Here is a 17634-nt window from a genome sequence, read left to right as displayed (position 1 = left end):
CTCTTTTGGTCCACAAGTGAAAGAAACCCTGACTAGGTGCGAGACTGATGGCAAGACCCTTTCTGCCGTCGGAGTCCGTTTTCTACTCCTTCTAGGCCTTACCCCAAAGGCCAGAAGGGGAAAGATGTGGTTCCGTAAACAATCCCAAGGGACTTCGCCTGACACAGAGTCGGTTCCCGCCAGAGGCAGAGGGGGAACAACAATGGTAGACGTCGCCCTAGAGGCAGAGGGGGTCCGCAGAACCAGGGCAATCGAGAAACGTCCTCCGATAAGCCCTTTCAGCATCCCTGAGGTGTTGCCCGACTGCCCATCTTCGAGGCAGTCGGGGGAAGATTGTCACTGTACCCAGAAGCCTGGCTATCCTTGACACAAGACAAATGGGTACAGTCCATCATTTCCGAAGGTTATTCTATTCCCTTTCTTCGTTTTCCAAATCAGTCAAAAAAATCCCTTCCAGATGTCCCACCCACTCAAAGGGATATAGCAGCTTTGGAAATTTCAAAACTGCTTGCAAAAAGAGCTATTCAGCCAGTGCCAGCAGACCAACTAGGATCCGGAATCTACTCAAGGTTCTTTTTAGTTCCAAAGAAAACAGGGGACTGGAGACCAATTTTGGATCTCAGTATCTTGAACAGATCGGTCAAGAAAACAAGATTTCGGATGGTCACGCTGCAATCCATTCTTCCCCTATTGGGAAAAGGAAACTGGATGTGCTCTATAGACCTTCAGGACGCGTACTATCACATAAAAATGAACAGACGCTCCAGAAGATTCCTCCGCTTCAGGCTGGGAACCAGTCATTTTCAATTCAGGGCCCTGCCCTTTGGTCTCACCACTGCCCCCCGGGTGTTTACCAAATGCATGGCAGTGGTAGCTTCTCACCTGAGACGACAGGGATTCCAGGTGTTTCCATATTTGGACGACTGGCTCCTCACAGCTCCCACCAAGCATCTCCTTCTGATGGCCAGAGATTACACTTTTCGCGTCTGTCAAAATCTGGGTATATCAATAAATTGCGAAAAGTCTGTTTTGTCGCCTTGTCGTACTATTACCTACATAGGCGCAAATTTAGATACTGTAAACATGTCTGCAACACTAACGAACCAAAGGATATCAGACATTCAAAAATTGGTATCACTACTTCTCAACTACAACAGAGCCAAAGCCAGGTTAGTTCTAAAGGTGTTGGGAATCATGGCAGCGGCCATCCCCCTCCTTCCATTGGCCAGATACCACATGCGGATCCTTCAGTGGATGCTCTTTTCTCAATGGTCATACCAGGAACTTCCAATGTCTCACACCATTATGATCACGCAAGCGTGCAAAAAGCATCTCATGTGGTGGATGTCTTCCCCCCAGCTCCTGTTGGGGAGACCATTTGTTCCACCTCCTCCGGTTGCTACTCTGACAACGGATGCCTCCCTGATCGGGTGGGGGCATTATCAGGGCAGGACAGTCCAGGGCACATGGCAACCAGACGAATGCCACTTGCACATAAATGTTCTGGAGATGAGAGCAGTGCTTTTAGCGTTGCAAGCCCTTCAAGACTCTCTTCCCTTGGGAACGATTGCAATCCAGACAGACAATATGTCTGTAGTGTGGTACATCAACAAACAAGGCGGAACCAGATCATACCCCTGTGTCGAGAAGCACTCAGACTGTGGCAATGGGCGATTTCTTCTCAGCGTTTTCTGATAGCAACGCACATCCCGGAAGTCCAATCACATTATGGACAAGTTGAGCAGAGCTATTCTCATGCCTCACGAGTGGTCTCTGAAAGACTCTGTAGTGAGAGAGATTTTTCTCAAGTGGGGTCAGCCTTGCTGCGATCTTTTTGCTACTCCCCAAAACAGCAAGTGCAGAGAATACTTCACTCTATTCCCGTTACCAGGCCAACCCAGCAGGGACGCTAGTCCAAGTTTGGCCCCGGGACTTCTGTATGCATTTCCTCCTTTCCCACTGATCTCTCAAGTAATACAGAAAGCTATCGCTCAGAAGGCCTCATTGATCCTCATTGCTCCTTACTGGCCTCGACAAGTGTGGTTCCCCTTTCTGCATCGATTTCTTTTGGAGCGCCCGTGGGATCTGGACCTAGTTCCAGATCTTTTGATCCATCAGTCGGGTCAGTTTCATCGCCCTCCCTCTCTGAACCTCACTGCTTGGTTCCTCCACTTCCAACCGTAGCCAGGCTTCCTCAATTATCTCACTCTGTTAGAGATATTTTGATAGCTTCCCATAAATCTTCCACTCGAAAGATTTATTTGAGTAAGTGGAAACGCTTTTCATATTGGGCACAAGGAAAGGACATAGATCCTTTCACCGCTTCCATCCAACTAGTCCTTGATTTTCTTGCTGAACTCTTCCATGCAGGTTCATCTCCATCTACTCTTAAGGTTCAATTGGCAGCTATTTCTAATTTCCATGTGGGTATTTCTGAATCCGCCCTAATGTCCCACAAACTCTGCAAAGTTTTGAAAGGAGTTTTTCTTCTCAGACCTCCTGTAAGAAATCCTCCTTCCCCTTGGGACCTAAATTTAGTTCTTGCTTCTTTGATTCTTTCCCCTTCGAACCTGCAGCTTCATGTTCCTTAAAGTTATTATCATGGAAAACTCTCTTTCTGGTGGCTATCACATCAGCTAGAAGAATTTCAGAACTTCAAGCACTCAGTTGTCGTTCTCCTTACCTTGTGTTCCATAAGGACAGAGTTTCCTTACGAACTGACCCGTCCTTTTGCCTAAGGTGGTTTCAACATCAAATCTAAACCAATGCATTGACCTCCCTGTCTTTTTCCCGGAGTATTCAAATAGGTCTGAACAAAAATTACACTGTCTGGATGTTCATCGTCAATTAAGGTACTACTTGGACAGGACGAAACAATTCAGAAAATCTGATCAGCTGTTTGTCTCCTATGCGGAAAGCAGAAAGGGACTTCCAGTTTCAAAGGTATCTTTATCCAGATGGCTAACATCTCTGATTACCCTTGTTTATGAGATTAGACAACAAAAACTGCCTAATAAACCTAAAGCCCATTCCACCAGAGCTTTGGCTGCTACTTTAGCCTTCCAAGACAGACTGCCTATTGACACCATTTGTGCAGCGGCTACTTGGGCTACTCCTCACACTTTTATTTCTCATTATAAGTTGGATTTAGCTTCTAGGCATAGAGCTAATTTTGGTTCCACTGTTCTCAGGAGTCTGTTCCGTTAGGCCACCCGGGACAAGGTGCTAGGGACGCGGTCCCATCCAGCAAGAATGAAGGCGAGATAGACAACTTAACATATAGAAGTTATGTTCTTACCATAACGTTCCATGTTAGTTGTCTTCTCGCCTTCTTCTTGCGTCCCACCCTCCTTCCCCCTGGCCTGAACAGACCTAGAGGAGTTGTGATCGTGACCTCTCTTTCTACCACCTCTTTCTTAGCTATATGCTATTATGCATATTTCTAGTTTCAGGATATAGGTCTCCCCTCTTCTTCCTGTTGTTAGAGGTGGATTCTGTTTTTTTTTACAGTTATACTGTTTCTGTTATAAGCTGGGGTTAGCTTACAAACGAGATCTGAGGTAACTCTCGCCTAGCATTGTGGGATATAAGGGGAGCCTCGAGCCGGTGGAACCAACTCTCGAGCTTTAGAGTGGCCGAGTCGGAGCCGAGGTCGGCTCCGAACCCATCCAGCAAGAAGAAGGCGAGAAGAAGACAACTAACATGGAACGTTATGGTAAGAACATAACTTCTATTTACCAGATCATGTTAAAGCAAAATTACTGGATGCTCCTTTGCAGCAGGATGTGTTATTTGGAGTCAAGGCAGAAGAGGTATTAAAGAAAATGGAGGATAAGGCAAAATCTATGCAAACGGTGAAGTATTTCTTACAGGTTCAGCCTCCTAGATTTAGCAGAAATTGGCCAACTAAGAATTGGTCCTTTTCAGTTACAGACAGACCTCAAAGGGGAAGATACAGGCGTCCAAGAGGTAGAGGTCAACTACAAGGTCCTTACAGGCCTCGACAATGGGTTGCAACAGGCCAGAAAGAAGGGGAAGACAGGCCCCAACCATATAAAATGCAGCCCCAATGACTTCCCACTACAGCTGCCAAACAAATCTCTCTTGGCAGCCCCCTTGGGAGGGAAACTGGCACTTTTCTATCACAATTGGCATATGATCACCAAAGACAAATGGGTTCTCAACATTGTATCTCAAGGTTACAGGTTCCACTTTCACACTCTGCCAAGGTTAAAAGGAATGCCAAATCTGCCACCACATCAATGGGCAGAGGCTCAAAAACAAATTACAGCACTCATGGATATGAGAGCTATTCAAAAGGTACCACCACAGGAACAAGGACAAGGATTTTACTCAAGACTCTTTCTGGTTCCCAGAAAGGACAAAGCCTGGAGGCCCATTCTGGATCTTTCTTCTCTAAGCACTTTCCTGGATGTTCCGTAATTCAGAATGTTGACACTACAGCAGCTTCTTCCCATGCTGGGCAAGAAAGCTTGGTTCGTGACCTTGGACCTCAAGGAGGCATACCTGCATGTCCCTATCAGACAAAACTGCAGAAGATACCTCAGATTCATAGCTGGTTCAATGCACTACCAATTCTCTGCACTGCCCTTTTGCTTATCTACTGTGCCCAGGTTCTTCACAAAGTGCCTGGCACCAGTAATTGCATTTTGCAGACGGAAAGGAATTCAAATTTATCTGTACCTGGATGACTGCCTGATTCAAGCAGAGAACAAAGACATTCTTCTAAAGCATCTGGCTTTTGTAAAAAAGTTATTAAGTTGCCTGGGGTACACAGTAAACGAAAAGAAATCAAAAGTAGTGCCCTCACAAGAGATAATATTCCTGGGTGTCAGTTGAACACAACTGCCCAGATGGCTTATCTCACGCCAGACAAGCAAGGACAACTAACTCAATACTTTCAGTTGATGGCAACAAAGCCAGACCCAACTCCCTGCAAAAAAAATTCTGCAGGCCTTGGGTTACATGGCATCTTGCATACTACTAATTCCATATGCCAGACTGCATATGAGGAAAGTGCAATGGTACCTAAAGAATGTATGGTCTCAACACTGTCGAAGTTTGGAAACAGTTATACCACTAATTCCTTGCCTTCAGCAGGAGTTTCAATGGTGGGCTCAAGCTCGTCACCTCAACAAGGGACAGCCTTTTACACAACCCAAAGCCAGGCAAACACTGACAACAGACGCATCGGATTACACCGGGGAGCACACATGGCAGGCAAATGTATTCAGGGCAAGTGGCCTGCAGAACAAAGGCATCTTCACATCAATCAAAAAGAGATGCTAGCTGTACAAAATGCCCTTATAGCTTTCAAGGACCTGCTGCATCCAGGACAACTACTACTAAAGACAGACAACACCACAGTTATGTGGTACATAAGCAAGGGGGCACTCACTCCTACCCCCTCTGCAGACAAGCCATGACCTTGTGGAACACAGCTCTAAACTGTCAAGTTCATCTGCAAGCAGAATTCCTGCCAGGAGGGAAAAACACACTGGCAGACTTAAGCAGAAACATCATGGATCCCCACGAATGGGAATGGAATCCACAAATATTCAGAATGATAACACAGAAATGGTGGAGCCCGGACATAGATCTGTTTGCATCCCCAATGAACTGCCAGCTACAAGAATTCTGCACAAGGAGTTACCATCCACAAGCATGGAAAGTGGATGGCCCTCTCATTCATCTGGAAGAACCTACAAGTATACGCTTTCCCACCACTACCTCTCCTGCCAAAGGTACTCATAAAAGCCAGGCAAGAAGAGCCAAAGATGATCCTGATTGCACCAGACTGGCCACGCCAGCACTGGTGCCCAATCTTAAAGAACTTCGCACAAGAACCACCCTGGATTTTGCCTCAAATCCTACATCTGCTGACTCAGCACAACAATCAAATACTACACAGCCAGCTAAAGACCTTAAATCTAGCTGCATGGAAGATTCCTTAGTCAAGCAAGCAATGCCTCTCTCCAAAGCTGTTATGGATGTCATTCTGGAGGCCAGAAGGCCTAGTCCCAGGAAGGCCTATTCGGATAAATGGAAGAGATTCTGTGCCTGGAACCATGCGCACAGCCTTGTCCCAAACATTCCTCAGATACTACAATACTTAACTGAGATGCTGGACAAAGGCCTCTCCTTCTCATCCATCAAGATCCATGCCTCTGCCGTCTCTGCTCATTACAACACGGATCCACCAATTTTCTCTAATCCTTTGCTAAAACAGTACCTCAGAAGGGCTAAAAATATAAGACCGCCCCGTAGAGCACCTACTCCAACTTGGGACCTCAACTTTGTTTTGGAAAAATGAACTTTACCTCCTTTTGAGCCAGCTAACACAGCAGAATTAAAATATATCTCTTGGAAAACTGTTCTGCTCCTGGCAATAACATCAGCACGAAGAGTTTCAGAATTACAGGCACTAATGGCAGTGGAACCTTTCCTCATTTTCCACCAGGACAGAGTGTCTTTAAGAACTAACCCTACGTTTGTACCAAAGGTGGTATCCAGTGTTGCTCTAAACCAAACTATTCACTTGCCAACTTTTTTTCCAAACCCACAGAATAAAGGGGAGAGACTACTGCATTCTTTGGACATTCACAGGCAGTTACGCTTCTACTTGGACAAAACCAAAGCTTTCAGAAAATCTGAGCAATTATTGGAAGCATATGCTGCAGGACCGCAGGGAAAAGCCATTTCAAAACAGACTATTTCAAAATGGATAGGACATTGTATACGTTTCTACTATACACACCATGGGAAACCTGTACCTAGCAGCATTAGATCTCACTCCACCAGGGCAACAGTAACTTCAACTGCCTACCTCAGAGGAGTACCTACCAAGGATATTTTGGAAGCAGCAACTTGGAGTTCTGTACATACCTTCACCAAGCATTACCATCTGCCTCTATACTCTAAATCCAGAGCTGGCTTCGCCACTGCAGTGCTGCAGGGCCTTATAGCCACCCCTAATGCCTTATAGAACCAGCCGCCCTACCTCAGCTTTGGGATTCTACCCCAAGTGTAATGACTGCAGCAGTGTAACACGATGAACATAGTACAGTTTTGTACCTACCATAAATGTAGATGTTCGAGTGTATACACTGCTGCAGTTCAGGTTACCCTCCCTCCTTCCCCTCTTACTTGCTGGTACGTACCTATGTCTTCTACCCTTTACTACCTATGGGGAGTATTTGCTGGTAGCTGTAAGTTGTTTGCTTTTCTTATGTATGTTTTATTAGCAGTTTGAATTGCCTACCTATTTAGAGGCACCTGACATCTGGGGCAAGAAAAACTGAAGAAAATGGCGTCGGCTGCATCTTATATACCCCTGTCGCACTGACGTCAGGGAGGAGGCGACAGCAACCGACGCCGGACCAAGACTTTGGAACTCAGGCCAACTGGGGAACCGCCTGATGGCAGGATAACCCAAGTGTAATGACTGCAGCAGTGTATACACTTGAACATCTACATTTATGGTAGGTACAAAACTGTACTTTTCTCTGTTTGCCCATACCTTACTTGGCTAGAAGGAAGTTTCTCTGTTCACCTGTGAGAGGGGAGCTTTGAGCAGCCTATTTGTCCCTGGAGAGTGGTTTCAGCCCAGAAATTAGTAGTTTATTGGCCATTTTGGGCTAATTTCTATCTCTTTCATTTCCCTGCCATAAAACCCACATTAGCGCAGTTTTGCACACCGGGCAGCGCCGGTTAGTTAGGCTATAACTATTCCCGGCTCCACAAAGTCCACTCTTCAATTTTTCCCTTAGAACTAGACAAACTTTCAACTTAAGCATTCAAACCATTCACTTCTCAGCCCGGCACTTGCTCAAAACTCATAGCGAGCACTAATAAACCTTAGCACTAGACTCCCCCCCCTATACTGTACAGAAGGACAAGGCTCTCTATTTGACCTTACCAGCCAATCAGTAAAACAGCTCACTGTACCTCTCCAGGCATTTCCAAAGGGCAATTTCAGGTGTGCTCTCTGGTCCAACTGGTGAATCTGGGCATTTTGAGGCAATGTTACAATTGCCTCATGTACACAGACAATCCTCTCCTCCTGCCACCAAACACTAATACATGCGAGAGATACAATTATACAGCCAAACTGGATGCTCAGCTCTCTCAACCCAAGACTGGACCAGACAGTCAAGAGGAGAAGGGAATTACTTGCATCACACCACCAGTCTCACATAGACTTATGAAACCAGCACCGGCAAAAAACACACATAAATACACAAAAGCATACTTAGAGGCTGTAAATAAAAATCTGTAAAAGCAACAGAGACCTCCAAAGCAAACATCCAAGCAACCTCCACCCCCGACACAAACCATGAAACACATACTTCGCAAAACCAGTGTGCCATGCAATCATAGTCCTTAAGGCAAAATAACATACCCAACACACTAGTAACAGGTGACTCTATAGTCAGGCACACTGACGTCCCACTTACTAGGCTGAACAAGGAGAAGGTTACTGTTAGCTCCCTGTTGGGTGCCAGGATCCGCCACATAACACAAGCACTTAGGTCACTCCAGAACAAGTACAAATATGACTCTGTCATTGTCCATGTTGGTGTGAATGACCTGAGCCATACCTCCCTGGACTACATGAAAAGAGACATGGAAGAGCTCTCTGATCACGTAGCCCAGGCCGGTATGAACCTGACCCTGAGTAGCATTCTGCCGTCACCAGGAATGATACCACTTTATAAAGAAAAAAATGATAAATTTCAACAATTGGCTAAGCTTCTGGTCTCATTCAAAGGGGATCCAGTGTCTGTCAGCCTGGGATGACATGCTTGACAAGCCACACTGCTTCGCTAGAGAAGGCTTGCACCTGTCACCCTTAGGCTTTCGAATACTAGCCAAGGCTCTTGCCACCCCCATAGTGCCTTTTTTAGGCAAGGCTCAAAAGACAAACCCACCGCTGTAAATAGCACAAGTAACAAAAAAATGAGGGTAATGTTACTCAATGCCAGAAGTCTAAACCTCAAAATGCATGCACTTGAGGCACTCCTCAGTGTGGAGAAAATCGATATATGTGCAGTAACAGAAACCTGGTTTAAGGCTTCAGAGAGCACCCCAGCACTACCAGGCTATAACTCATACCATACATTTCGGCCACAACACCCGGACCGAAATACAAAAGGTGGGGGCGTATCCATATTCATCAAGGATAACCTCACCTCCAGGTTAGTGGCACAGCACGATGCTTCAGAGATCATCCATGTGCAACTAACAATGGGCAGAACTGCAATTCAAATTGTAGCTTGTTACAGATCACCCCCATTCTGCTTTTCTGGAAACACTGGGAAACATAAAGGTCCTACCAAACACCCTGATATTGGGTGATTTCAATTACCCAAACATTAACTGGAAGAACTACTCAAGTACTAACGCCCTTGCCCAACATTTCCTAGAATTTATAAATTCAAACACCCTGGATCAACTGGTCAGCACCCCCACCAGAGGTGACAACATATTGGACCTGGTCATCACCAACATGGGCGACCGGTGTTCCACACCGGAGGTCAACCCCTCGCTGGTTAGATCTGACCATAAACTAATCACTCTGGATATCCACATTCTGCCTCCACCCCCTCAAAGAAACCACCGTGAAAAACTTTTCAAAAGTAAACTTCACGTTACTTAAGACCGAGGTGGAAAGTTTCAAATCCCCCATGCTAAAGGATAACACTGCCCAAGCTGCAAAATCCTTTACTAATGCACTCTACAGGCACCTACAAGACTGCATGGATCGTGCTATCCCAAGCAAAACCACGACTCACTCCTCCAAGAAAAGGAAACCCGTCTGGTGGCCCAGTGCCATAAACAAGCTATACAATGGAAGGAGGAAACTAGTACAAAAAAAAAAAAAAAAGAGTAAAATCCCAAGAAGGGAAGACATCTCTGATAAGTATCAGCAAGAAACTACGATCCCTCATAAAATCATCCAAGGCTAGCTTCGAAAGAAAAATTGCCAAGGACTCCAAAGATAACCACAAGGCATTCTTTAGTTATGTCAAGAATCTAAGTGGCAATTCTCAGATCTGCTCAGAATTAGTGCAGAATGGCACATAATACACTGAACCGACCAATATTGCCAACATCCTGGCAGACAGGTTCAGTGCAAACTTCACCCCCTTCCCACCCCAAAAGGGCCCATAACCATACCAGAAGAATGTAGTGCCCCTGAAATCACAGACACTCAGGTTAAAACAGCCCTCTCCAAAGCCAAAAACACAGCATCAATATGACCGGACGGTGTCCCAGGCTGCTTCGTACACGAGCTTAAAGGTGAACTAACCCCTCACCTAAACACACTGCTCAAACTCAGCCTCTCCACAGGCTACGTGCCCATAGAGTGGAGCACAGCAACGGTTATTCCACTTCACAAAGGTGGAGCCACAACAGATCCCGGGAACTATTACCCTATAAGACTGATTAGCTTGGTCTGCAAGGCTATGGAGTGCATCATCATGGATCTCATTAAAAGAGACATTGGGAACCTCCAAACACTGGACCCCTACCCAGCTCGGCTTTGTTAAGTGCAGATCATGCCTCCTAAAGCTGGTGGACTTCTTTGAGACAGTTACCAAGGCTATAGATGAGGGAAAGGTGGTCCACACAGCCTACCTAGACCTAGCAAATGCCTTTGACACCATTCCCTATTTTGGTATTATAGACAAGCTCACCAGCCTGAACATAAATCCCTACATCATGAGATGGGTTGCCAGCTGGCTCATGGACAGAACCCACATGGTAAGAGTTGCGGGAGCTAGGTCTGACTCTAAGCCGGTTACAAGTGGCATTCCCCAGGGCTCAGTCCTAGGACCCCTCCTGTTCGGCATATATTTCTCAGAGGTACAGGCAAGAACAGGAGGACTATGGCTGACCAAGTTCGCAGATGACTGCAAACTAGGGGCTATAATTGACACAGACATCCTCCAAAAGGGTCTCACTGAGACAGATGCCTGGTGTCAAAACTGTGGCCTCAAGCTAAATGCCAAAATGTGCATAGTCATTCCCTTTGGAAAAAAACAAAGTACCCAGAAACTACCACATAGGTGGTAGCCCCCTAAATACGGAAGATGTAATAAGGGATTTGGGGACCCAAGTAGATAGTAATCTCTCCTTTGATAATCACATTGCCAAAGTGGTTAGAAAATCCTTCTATGTGACCCACCTAATCTCAAAAGGGTTTGCATCCAGATCAAAAGAGGTCATTGTGCCCCTCTGTGCATCACTCATCAGACCCATCATTGAGTACAACTCCCCATTTGGGATGTAATTTACAAGACACCTGCAACAGTTGGAAAGACCACAGAAGTACCTCACCAAGAGGATCACTGGCCTCAAACAGATGCCCTATGCAAGTCGACTGAAGAAACTCCAGCTGTACTTAGTCGCATACTGCCTAGTCAGAGGTAATCTCTGCCTGACATACAAGGCCATGTCCAACCCAGAATTGATGGACATGCTCCACCTAAAGAAAACCATATCCCCTCGAGCCACGCTTTAAAGATCTAAACCTCACCACAACAATAAATAGGACATGCTGGAGGGATAAATTCCTGTTCCAGAGACTTCCCATGCTCTGGAACAAGATTCCAGTCTACATTAGGCAGAGCTCCTCACTAACACTCTTCAAGAGAAACCTTGACGAGTGGATCGGAAACAGAAAGTTTACCCCAGGGATCACTTCAGTGGCTCTGCTGGACAGAGGCACAGGGAACTAATCTAAGGGGGTGGCGAAAGCCAACACATTCCAGCTAGGCTTATAAATGCCTTTGGGCAGATAGCCTAGTACCTACCTATGAACCTATACAAAGAGGTATTTTTTTCTGACAGCTATATGTAGTTGAATGTGTTGGAAGTAGAGGTAGACCAGTATAAATTAAATCAGTTTTGTCTGCTCCCTAAATATGCAGCAGCCTCAAAGGCTCAAAATATTTGAGTGGAAGTACCTTATAAATATTTCTGTAAAAGTAGGCTACAGTATACTTAAACAGCCCTGTCAGCAAAATAGTGTATAGGGAAACATGGTTGTTGGAGGGGAATTTCTTGGATGTGTCTAACAGGGAGTTGAATGGGGTTTTGAATCAGCTGTAGCTATGGAGAATACGGCTATTGTCTGCCCTGCTTTTGGTAAGATGTGGCATTGGTGGGGCTGGAATACGCACAAGGGTGACCTGTTGCCATTATTGACAGTAGTGACAAAAGAATTTATAAGAAGAAATGAAAGTTACAGCAGGTTCCATGACTAGAAAATCTCAGACCTATAATGCTGGAATCCTACTAACCACAGGAGGCACTTATGACTGATAAAGACAGCAAGAGAGCTCTCAACAAATGGCTGTTATGGATTGCACACACACACACACACACACACACATATATATATATATATATATATATATATATATATATATATATACACAGAGAGAGAGAGAGATAGTAGGGGAGACTAGGGTTGGTTTTGCATTCTGTTCTGTTTCCCTAACTATGGGACACCATGGCTAATTAAGTATTCAACAATATTTGACACAGGGTGGCATGAAAAGTAACAAATTACTAGAGATGAAGAGTGAGCGATGCTCAATTTTCAAGATTTGCCTGAAATTAGACAGTGGAATAGTGATTACTCTTAATATTCCAGTTAAAAAACGTTATATTCATATCAGATGTATGCATGCCTGATTAGTTTCTGTCCCAATTTCAGATTAAGAAAGCACAGTATGAAATCAAACACAGCAGCCATTGTCTGTTTAAATCTTGTACTGTTGTAAAATGCTTAGTCATCCTTTAATGTATGTTATTGTTATAGTGTATTGGTTAACCAAGTCAATCAATAAATCTTTGAGTGTAATCATTTGCATTACAGTAGGCAAACATGAAACACATCACATACAATTATAAGTCTAGCTAAAGATCAACCAACCAGCCAATGATGATGTAGATAGATTAAAAAAACACTATTTAAATTAAAAAAATAAAATAAAATGAGTCCCAAAATGCACTACGAAATTAGTAAGTCTTAAGCACCTCTTAAGTTAATGTAAAGAAGTTCCCTTACAGAACTGCACTGGATGTAAATTCCATAGGTCATTGAAAAGGAAGGGAAAATCTGAGTTTAGATGAATGAAACTTAAGTGTAGGAATTGCTAGGCCTGCTGAGCAGAAAGCTTAAGATGTCTGGGAGGGCGCCAACAACTCAGGATCCTGCTGCTGTTGGGATTTTAACACCATGAGCAGGACGACTTTACCATTGATTTGATACTTAACTGGAAGCCAATTTAGAAAACCAAGGATTTGAGTGAAGTAGTTACATCTGGAAGGCCTTATAAGAAGCCTTGTCGCCCAGTTGTGTACCTGCTTCAGCCTGTCATGTTCAATATCAGAAAGGATCAAGTAAAAGGCATTGTAGTACTGCAGGAAAGAAATAACCAAGCCTTGCGTAACCACTGTTAGCTTCTTAGAATGAATAAGTTGACCAGTATGGGGGATATTCTTTAGTTGGTGGAAGCAAGAACATCAAGGATCACTCCAAGATTACTTACCTCGAAGAAAAAAATCCTAAATCCCTGATTGTTTGGAAGAACATTAAGGAGAGGGGAGGAGAAAGGAAAGAGGTGACTATAAGTAAAGCAGTTTTTATTCTTAACAGTATTATTATACAACATGACTTATACTGTATGCACTGCAGTGTAAAAAGACAAGAAATCCTGGTTTTCTGTTGCCTTTATTCCTTTCCCAGATATAGAAAACAACTGGAAGGCTTTCAGAAAACATTATCTTTTTTAGCCATTGACAGAAAATTATATTCTGTTTTTATTGCCCTTATCAGTTTGTCTCCACAAAAACATGAGAACCAGATACACAGTTGCCTTCAGCCACAAGCTTCTCATGGTACACTGTGAACATTTATTTGCTATGCACAAGTAAAACTTAAAATTGAAATATTCACAGTGCAACACGAGAAGCTTGTGGCTGAAGGCAACTGAGTATCTGGCTCTCATGTTTCAATGGAGGCAAACTGATAAGGGCAATAAAAACAATATAATTTTCTTTCAATGGCTAAAAGATAATGTTTTCTGAAAGCATTCAAATTATTTTCTACATTTAGGAAAGGAATAAAGATAAGAGAAAAATAGACAGTACTTAGTATAAGTAGAAGCACATGCTGTACCATGCATCATAGCATGGATAACCTTCATTAAAGGTCATTTCAAGCTTGCGAGTGTAGCTGTCACTCTGGGACAATTGCTCCTATTAGAAAGGTTAAACTTCATTATTTGAAGATGTACATAGTTTTCTGTGTTTGTATTAGGTTAATAGGTTCTGGGTGTGCATTTTTTTTTTTTTTTTTTTGCTTGAGGGTTTTCATTAAAACAAAAAGTCTTGTAAGATGTGACATAGGTTCCAATGGATATTACAAGAAACAACTGTATAAAAGTTCAACCTGACAAACAGTATATGCATGTAACACAAAAACTGAAACTAGACATTTCAAAAAAGCCATTATACTTAGCAGGGGGAATAATAACTTCTTATTGTGATGACAATACTTTCAGTATTAGTTTTGAATGTGAATGGTCTCACGGGCATATGCAAAAAAGAAAGAATAGTGAACTATATTAAAAATGCAGGGTACAAATAGTTGTGAGCAGGAGATGCATTTGTAAAGAACCAACAATGTGAATATAATAAAGGATTTCACGATGGTTATTCAATACAATATCTGGTACAGAGGAAAAGGGGAGCACTTATATTAATTGCTAAAGTATCTCCAATAGTGATGGAATAAGAAGAAAAAAGATAATAGTGTTAGATTTTTTAGTAGTACATGTCTACTTACTCTGGCATGTATTTATATTCCACCTAAAACTGCTACAGTGGAGCTTAAGAATATTCTGGGAGAAATCAGCTTTCAGCAGAAAATATTACTTGTAGGTTAGGACTTGAATGTAATTTACAACAGTGAGGATGTATCTGGGGACCCAGAAGGAAAAAAATATAACAAAGGATGATAGATTTGTGAAGACATTTATGAAAATATTTGATATGGAAGATGTGAATTCAGTAGTAGGTGCTCAGAGAAAATGTAGATATTATTCTCCAAGGTCCAAAAACTGTGCTAGGCTAGACAGAAATTATATTTCACAGGAACATGTGCATTTAATTGAAAGTTTTGATACACATCTAGTAAATGTTTTAGATCATATGCCAGTAATAACTAAACTAAAATAAAAATGCAGAGTAATAAAAGAAAAATGAGACATTGGCTCTTCCACACCTATCTGTTAAACAGAAAATAATGTAAGGAATGGATAGTGGCAATTATTCTGGAGTTATTAGAGAAGATAGATTTTTTTTTCAGAAAACATAGCTAGAAATTGGGATAAAATGAAAGTGGAATTTAAAAAGACCCCCTGTTGAAATGTCTGCACTCGAAATGCCAAATGCCAACAAGCTGAAAAAAGAAAGACTGAAAATACAGGAAAAGAGCAAATTATAAAAATCACTCTTCTCCTTAAAAAGTCTTTTACGGGGGGAGGGGGGCAGTCCACCAGGCACCCACCCCATACCCCCTAAACTTTTATATACCAATTCCAAGATTAACATACCTCAGAGAAAAGGGAGTATTCCAAAAACTGTCATCTCGAACTTAGAATATGTACAGTGGATATAAAAAGTGTACACACCCTGTTAAAGTGGCAGGTTTTGTGATTTAAAAAATGAGATCACAATGAATCATTTCAAAACATTTCCCACCTTTAACATGACCTATAACCTGTACAATTCATTTGAAAAACAAACAAATCTGTTAGGGGAAAAATATAAAAAATAAAAAACGTACAGTAAGCTGGTTGCATAAGTGTGCACACCCCTAAACTAATACTTTGTTAACCTTTTGATTTAATTACAACATTCAGTCTTCTTGGGTACACACCTGCCATCAATTAAAGAGACTCTGATTAACCCCAAATAAAGTTCAGCTGTCCTGGTAGGATTTTCCTGACATTTACTCAGTTGCCTGCTACAGAAAAAGCCATGGTTCGCAGAGAGCTTACAAAGCATCAAAGGGATCTCATTGTTGAAAAGTATCAGTCAGGAGAAGGGTACAAAAAATGTCCACAGCATTGGATATACCATGGAACACAGTGAAGACAGTCATCAAAAACTGGAGAAAATGTGGGCAACAGTGAATTTGGAAAGAACTGGACTTCCCTCCAAAATTGATGAAAAGACAAAATGAAAACTGGTCAGAGAGGCTGCCAAGAGACCTACAGCAACACTGAAGGAATTTCTGGCAAGTACTAGTTGTGTACTATATGTGACAACAATCTCCCGTATTCTCCATACGTCTGGGCTGTGGGGTAGGGTTGCAAGATGGAAGCCTTTTCTTACACAGAAAAACATCCAGGCCCGGCTAAAATTTGCAAAACAATGTATTAAATCTCCCAAAAACATGTGGGAAAATATGTTATGGGCTGATGAGACCAATGTTGAACTCTTTGGCCACAATTCCAAAAGGTACGTTCGGTGCAGAAACAACACTTCGGATCACCAAAAGAACACCATCCCCACAGTGAAGCATGGTGGTGGCAGTATCATGCTTTGCTTCAGCTGGAACTGGGTCTTCAGTCAAGCTGGAGGGAAATATGAACAGTTCCACATACCAGTCACTTTTGGCCCAAAACCTTCAGGCGTCTGCTAGAAAGCTGAAGATGAAGAGGAATTTCACCTTTCAACTTGACAATGACCCCAAGCATACATCCATATCAACAAAAGAATGGCTTTGCCAGAAAAAAAAATCAAAGTTTTGGAATGGCCCAGCCAGAGCCCAGACCTAAATCCAATAGAAAATATGTGGAGTGACCTGAAGAGGGCTGTACACAAGAGATGCCCTCGCAATCTGACAGATTTCGAGCACTTTTGCAAGGAAGAGTGAGCAAATATTACCAAGTCAAGATGTGCCATGCTGATAGACTGCTACCCAAGAAGACTGAATGCCGTAATTAAATCAAAATGTTCTTCATCAAAGTATTAGTTTAAGGGTGCACACACTTGTGCAACCAGCTTATTGTATGTTTTATATATTTTTATATTTTTCTCCTAATAGATTTGTTTTTCAATCGAATTGTACAGGTTATAGGTCACATTAAAGGTGGGAAAAGTTTTGAAATCATTTATTGTGGTCTCATTTATATCACAAAAACCTGGCAGTTTAACAGGGGTATGTACACTTTTTATATCCACTGTAAGTCCATTATTTCGGACATTCAGTCTCTCAAATGGTTACCATTTAAAAATAGGTTAGAAATAAAAGTAAGAGAGATATGGTTAAGAAGTAACAAGAATTATTTAGAGATGCTTACAAGGGTTAACGTATTGCAAAATAGGGGAAATCTCACAAAACAAGAAGAGGCACAACTTCAGAGTGCTAAAGAAAAAATAAGGAACTACCTCGATAATATGTATGAATTTAGAAAGATTGCTGTTAACCAGCTGTTTTTGATGATGATTCCAGAGCACAAAAGCTTGTAGCACAACTGCTCAGGGAACAAAAAGTAGAAAGGGTTATTGCCAAACTCCTATAACAAA

The 17634-nt window shown here is 42.7% G+C and overlaps 1 protein-coding gene across 13 annotated transcripts in view; it reads left to right on the top strand.

Annotated features, from left to right (window-relative positions):
- Positions 1-17634, top strand: part of PTK2 (protein tyrosine kinase 2) — a 4250095-nt gene that overhangs the window by 3740930 nt on the left and 491531 nt on the right. The window lies entirely within an intron of this gene.

This window comes from Protopterus annectens, chromosome 3.part1 (genome assembly GCF_019279795.1).
Source record: "Protopterus annectens isolate FY-2018-M chromosome 3.part1, PAN1.0, whole genome shotgun sequence".
NCBI classification, from domain to species: domain Eukaryota; kingdom Metazoa; phylum Chordata; order Ceratodontiformes; family Protopteridae; genus Protopterus; species Protopterus annectens.
Note: the sequence above shows the minus strand (reverse complement) of the source record. Positions and strands in the feature narration are given on the sequence as shown.